Below are 6,000 nucleotides of genomic sequence, written 5' to 3'. Positions count from 1 at the left end.
TTCTCCAAGGCAGGGATAACATCACACTCATTTTGTATCCTCAGAGGTGTTCAGCCCAGGGATTGTTAGGTGTGGGGATAGACGGGTATGTCCATGGGTTTTGCACATTATCACCAGTGTAAATAAAGCTTTGCTGACTGAGAATGCTTGGGGGCAACAGAAATACGTATATGAGTTTTTGGTTTTTTTTGCAGGGATTGTGGCAGTTACAATGATACAATAGAAAAAAAGGAGACCAGATTCTAGGATGGAGAGACCTATATCCTGTTTAGATGTATTGTCCATAAATTTAGAGTACACAAGCACTCCTTTTGGTTTCAGCCCTCATTTTCATTCAATATTTCTTAAAATCTATAGGGATTCAGTACTTCTTAAGCTTTTCCAACGTAAAAAGGAGTGATTACCAGCCCAGTTGGGGTTGGGGAAAATGGGGACTGGAGTCAGAAGCTGAAATTGCCTTTGACAAACTCATATTCTTTTTTTTTTTTCATTCAATCTTTAAAATTCCTGGACATTATAATATATATAAATTGTTTTTATATCAAATTATGTCTTAAGCTCCTTTCCATTTTTTGACATCAGTTCCCCCTTCAAATTACTCAGTAAAATCGGCCTTTAGGGAGATGAAAAAAGTGAAAGCCACTCAGTCTGTGTCCAACTCTTTGCAACCCCATGGACTGTGGCCTGCCAGGTTCCTCTGTCCATGGAACTCTCCAGGCAAGAATACTGGAGTGGGTAGCCAGCCCCTTCTCCAGGGGATCTTCCCAACCCAGGGATCAAACCCTGGTTTCCCACATTGCAGGCAGATTTTTTACCATCTGAGCCACCAGGGAACCCCAGATAAGGTCTATTTATGTCTCAACTTGATGCTCCCCATGACCTCTCCATGTCCCACCACCAGGGAGGGGAGAGGGATGACAAGTACATGGTGTACTTTCCTATCACCATAGTAATGAAGGTATTTGATTCTTTGAAAAGTAAGGAGATTATACCTCTAGGTGACCAGTTCTCCACTCTGAATACTTTTGACATGTGAGGCACAACTACAGAATTGAAACTAATAGGCTTATATGAACACTGGGAAATCTGTCTCCTTGCCTTTTATTTTATTGTGTGGCTATGTGTTGCATCAGTATTATTTGAAAGATATTATTTGTTTTGGGACCATCAGCCTGTTGACCTGTAATTTCTTATAATTTTATATTTTCCTTGTAGAACATCAAGAAAAAATTGTGCTAACTATAAGTGTTAAGGGTTCCAGTATAGGGAAATTGTGTCTTAGAAGTGTCTTGAAATTGACATATCAGTAAGTATGATGTTAGCTATGATTTATTTATAGATACTATTTATCAAGTTAAGTTCCTTACTATTAGTTCATTAAGTGTTTTTAATCATAGAAGGGATAGTGAATATTGTCAAATGCTTTTTCTGCATCTATTAAGAAAATATGAGTTTTATTTTTATTCTATTCAGTTCAGTTCAGTTCAGTTGCTCAGTCGTGTCCGACTCTCCACGACCCCATGAATCACAGCACGCCAGGCCTCCCTGTCCATCACCAACTCCCGGAGTTCACTCAAACTCGTGTCCACAGAGTCGGTGATGCCATCCAGCCATCTCATTCTCGGTCGTCCCCTTCTCCTCCCGCCCCCAACCCTTCCCAGCATCAGAGTCTTTTCCAGTGAGTCAACTCGTCGCATGAGATGGCCAAAGTATTGCAGTTTCAGCTTTAGCATCAGTCCTTCCAATGAACACCCAGGATCGATCTCCCTTAGAATGGACTGGTTGGATCTCCTTGCGGTACAAGGGACTCTCAGGAGTCTTCTCCAACACCACAGTTCAAAAGCATCAATTCTTCGGCGCTCAGCTTTCTTCACAGTCCAACTCTCACATCCACACATGACCACGGGAAAAACCATAGCCTTGACTAGACGGACCTTTGTTGGCAAAGTGATGTCTCTGCTTTTTAATATATTATCAAGGTTGGTCATAACTTTCCTTCCAAGGAGTAAGCGTCTTTTAATTTCATGGCTGCAATCAGCATCTGCAGTCATTTTGCAGCCCCCAAAAATAAAGTCTGACACTGTTTCCACGGTTTTTCCATCTATTTCCCATGAAGTGATGGGACCAGATGCCATGATCTTTGTTTTCTGAATGTTGAGCTTCAAGCCAACCTTTTCACTCTCCTCTTTCACTTTCATCAAGAGGCTTTTGAGTTCCTCTTCACTTTCTGCCATATTCTATTAGTATACAGTATATTACATTGACTCTCAAGCTTTCCTAGTCATGTGATATTAATACTTGTTTCCACTACAGGATGTATGCTTTCCTTCTCCTTACCCAAGCCTAGAGACTGAGCCTCTGAGAAAGGTTTTCGGCATTGCTCCAAGGAGGCCTTCCTATTGGGTCCAACCCCCAGTAACAGGTGAGTGAGCACAGTGTTACTGACAGGATGATAGTGCATAATCCCACCTAAACGCTGCTGCTGTGGTCTTTTACTCCCATCCCAGACAAGTGTGGTATGTGTATTAATTTGTTTAGATAAGCTAGGTAATTTCATATTGGATTATCTTTTGTTGTATTCAATAATTCTATAAGAAAGAAAGAAAGTGAAGTTGCTCAGTCGTGTCTGACTCTTTGCAACCCTATGGACTATAGCCTATCAGGCTCCTCCGTCCATGGAATTTTCCAGGTAAGACTACTGGAGTGGGTTGCCATTTCCTTCTCCAGGGGATCTTCCCAAATCAGGGATTGAACCTGGGTCTCTTGTATTGCAAGCAGATGCTTTACCATCTAAGCCACCAGGGAAGCCCCGGTGATAATTCTATAGTATGCATAATATGAAAATTGGTATGTCCACACACATCCTTGTGTCAAACCAGAGGTGTCGCTGAGGGAAGGTCACTTCAGGTCTTAGACACCCCTTGGTGATAAAATGTTTCTCAGGTCTCATTCACAATTTTCTTCTGAATCTTAAAGATTTAAATGCAGTCTGTTCTTTTGTGTTAAACTAAGTCCCTCTTTCTTCCTATTGTTCTTCTTTCCTTCCTTCCAGAATATTCATTCATTCAGCAGTCATTTATTGAGAACCCACCTGTGAGTGGGCCACAGTTCACAACCTCAACATCCAAGGGAGCAAAATGGAGGTAAAAAGACACATTCCCAGAACAGTGAGATAAATAAATATTTTGACAGGTTCAAGCACAGAGTTCCTAGCACAAAGGAGGAACTTGTGGCCTGGCTGAGGACGGGAAGAGGGAGGTGAGGACTCTTTCTGACACACTAGCTGAAAGTCAGAGAGGCTTAATCTAGATGAAGGAGGAGAACTTGTGTGTGTGTGTGTGTGTGAGGGGGGTGGTTATGGGGACTGCAGGGGAGGGAACATTATATGGAAAGAATGGGGGTGAAACAGCATGAATGAATGAAATTGAGTAGATGAGTCTGAGGAAGGAGGTGAGGGAGGGTGATGCGACTGATATGCATGCAATGAGGAGAGAAGCAAGAGGTGTAAGGGAGGAGACTGGGAGGCTGCAGGCTGCTGTGGTCCCTGGGAGGGAGAGATGTGCCCGCCAAGGGCACTAAGCTGGGCCAAAGGGGAGGGGGTACCTGACAAAGCCACCAGCTGCTGTTTTCAGCTGCAGCTCAGGACTTTGTATTTTGAGAACTTGAGGATTTATTTAAAATCCTGTCACGTATGGAGTGGCTTGGAATTTTGGAGAATTTGAGAAAGAATAAATATGCTGCTGAACTTTAAAGAGAACTAAATAAAGAGCAAAACAGCAGGAAGCGCTGTGTGCGGAATAAGGACGGGACTCTTTATTTCTCAAGGGTGCCGGGCATGAAAGTTCCAAGGGGCAATTTATTTTCTTTATATACAGTTTCCCCTGAAATATTTGTTTATCAGGCTGTCAGAAGTGAACACAGTTGCAAAACGGGCAACTCACTTAATTTGAAGATGTAAAGAGCTTTTCTTATCTTCCTGCCTCTGACTCAAATAGCTGTTTTCTCTAGGAGAGAGTAAATTTTAGGGCAGAGCCTTTTGGCACCTGAGATACCTGATCCTAACTCACCTATTCATACATTTTGAAGTATTTATTCTGAAAACAGACATTTTAGCTCAGTCTTTTTTGATGTGTTGTGGAAACGTGAGGTTTTCTTGCAGCAAGTTCCCAAAATAAAAGCTAGCAATGATATTTTTGTATAGTTATTCATATTTTGTATCTTTGGGATATACATGACTATAACAAATAGATATAAAGCATGTATAGAAAAGGACTGGTGAATTTTTGAGGAATAATTTTCTTTATGGGTGTAGGTATAACTCAATTTTGGGTTTCCCAAGTGGTGCTAGTAGTAAGAAATTGCGTGCCAAAGCAGGAGACGTAAGTGATGTGGTTCTGTCCCTGGGTTGGGAAGATCCCCTGGAGGAGGACATGGCAACCCACTCCAGTATTCTTACCTGGAGAAAGCCATGGACAGAGGAGCCTGGAGGGCTACAATCCATAGGGTTGCAAAGAGTCAGACACGACTGAAGCGACTTAACATGCACGCATGCTTACATACCCAACTTTATGAAGTGATGCCCCTCATGTGTATGTAAATCAAAATTTCAAATAAATTGAGTAAATGGGTAAATAATTTTGCAAAATGAATATGCATTTTTCATTCATGTAATGTAATTTCCATGTATTGGTCTTGCTTAAAGGAGGAGTATTCCTGAAACCACTGAAAATTAAGGGTGAAAAACCACAGAAAGGCTTTGGTTTATAGGGCAGCACTCTTCTAAACTCTTAAGAAAATCACACTATTTTTTAGGACACCTAAAAGGGAATTTGGAAGAAATCAGATCCTTGTGTTTTGAGGCAGTATTTCTGCTCTTTGCAAATGTAAACTTTGGTTCTAATGAGGTGAGCATTAGGCTTCTCAGTAGGGTTCCTCCTGAACCTTGAGGTATTAACAACTTGTTGGGCAGAGAATAAGGAAAAATGAAAGCAGACATTAAAGTGACTCAAAGACAAGGGCTTTTGAAGGAGTGGTGAGGTTTGTAATAAAACATATCCACCTGCATTGAATAATGGCTGAGGTAAAAGAAAGTAGGCAAATTAGAGCCTCCAAACAGTTTATTCTTATTTATAGGGATGTTAGGAATTTAGAGTGGAGAGATATTATAATTACCAAACTGCAGAATCTTTTCTCCGCAAAGATTCTATATCTTTGTAAGGTCTGTGTACTCCATCCCCACAAAAGAATTCTTGCTGGAGTCTGTGAGGTGCTGTAACTGACAAAGTTTATTATCTTCCTTGAGTGTACTGGGGCAGAAAAAGATATTAAAAGAGCTCTGAAAATATGAAGATTCTGTTAAGGTCAGGAGGACAATGTTTATCTCTGTCTGTACTCTGCTTTGAGATAGGACTAGAACTTTCGTAATGGGACTAGATGGAACCATCCATGTTTTTTAAACCTTGAGGGCTAGAACAAATGTCTGGGAAAGAGGTGGGCAATAACTATTTAAAAATTGCCAGCATCTTCTCTGTTTTCCTGGAGTTGGAAGTCCGACTTGACTTCTGGGGGTCAGATTTCTCCTTTAACAACAAAAGCAACATTTGAATAGGCCTTCTGGTTATGTAAAGATAAATGAAAGAGCGTGTTTGGGAGTGGAAAGGTTTAATGCAGCCAGAGGCTAAACTGTTTCTGTTTGAAGTAAATGTCTAAAGTAAACTGTGAAAATGAATGTCATCTTCAGTTGGGTGGAATAGCAGAATATGTTGGTTGGGAGCATAAAATGCTTTTACCTTTGAAAGTACCCTGAAGAAGGAGATTCGGGATGAGAAATCTCAGTTGAGAACTTGGCAACAGACTGCAGATTAGAGTCTAAGGAGAGAGGGTGACGCTCGGAGCTGGTGAGACTTGGTCTGTGGACCTGAGGCTTCCGAAGGTACCCTTCAAACTGACGGTGTCTGCTCAGTGCTGAAACGGCTTTTAGTGCTGCCCAGCTCTCAGTGA

This window comes from Moschus berezovskii, chromosome 3, assembly GCF_049115385.1.
Source record: "Moschus berezovskii isolate FMDL1 chromosome 3, NW_MosBer_1.0, whole genome shotgun sequence".
In the NCBI taxonomy this organism is placed as follows: domain Eukaryota; kingdom Metazoa; phylum Chordata; class Mammalia; order Artiodactyla; family Moschidae; genus Moschus; species Moschus berezovskii.
Note: the sequence above shows the minus strand (reverse complement) of the source record.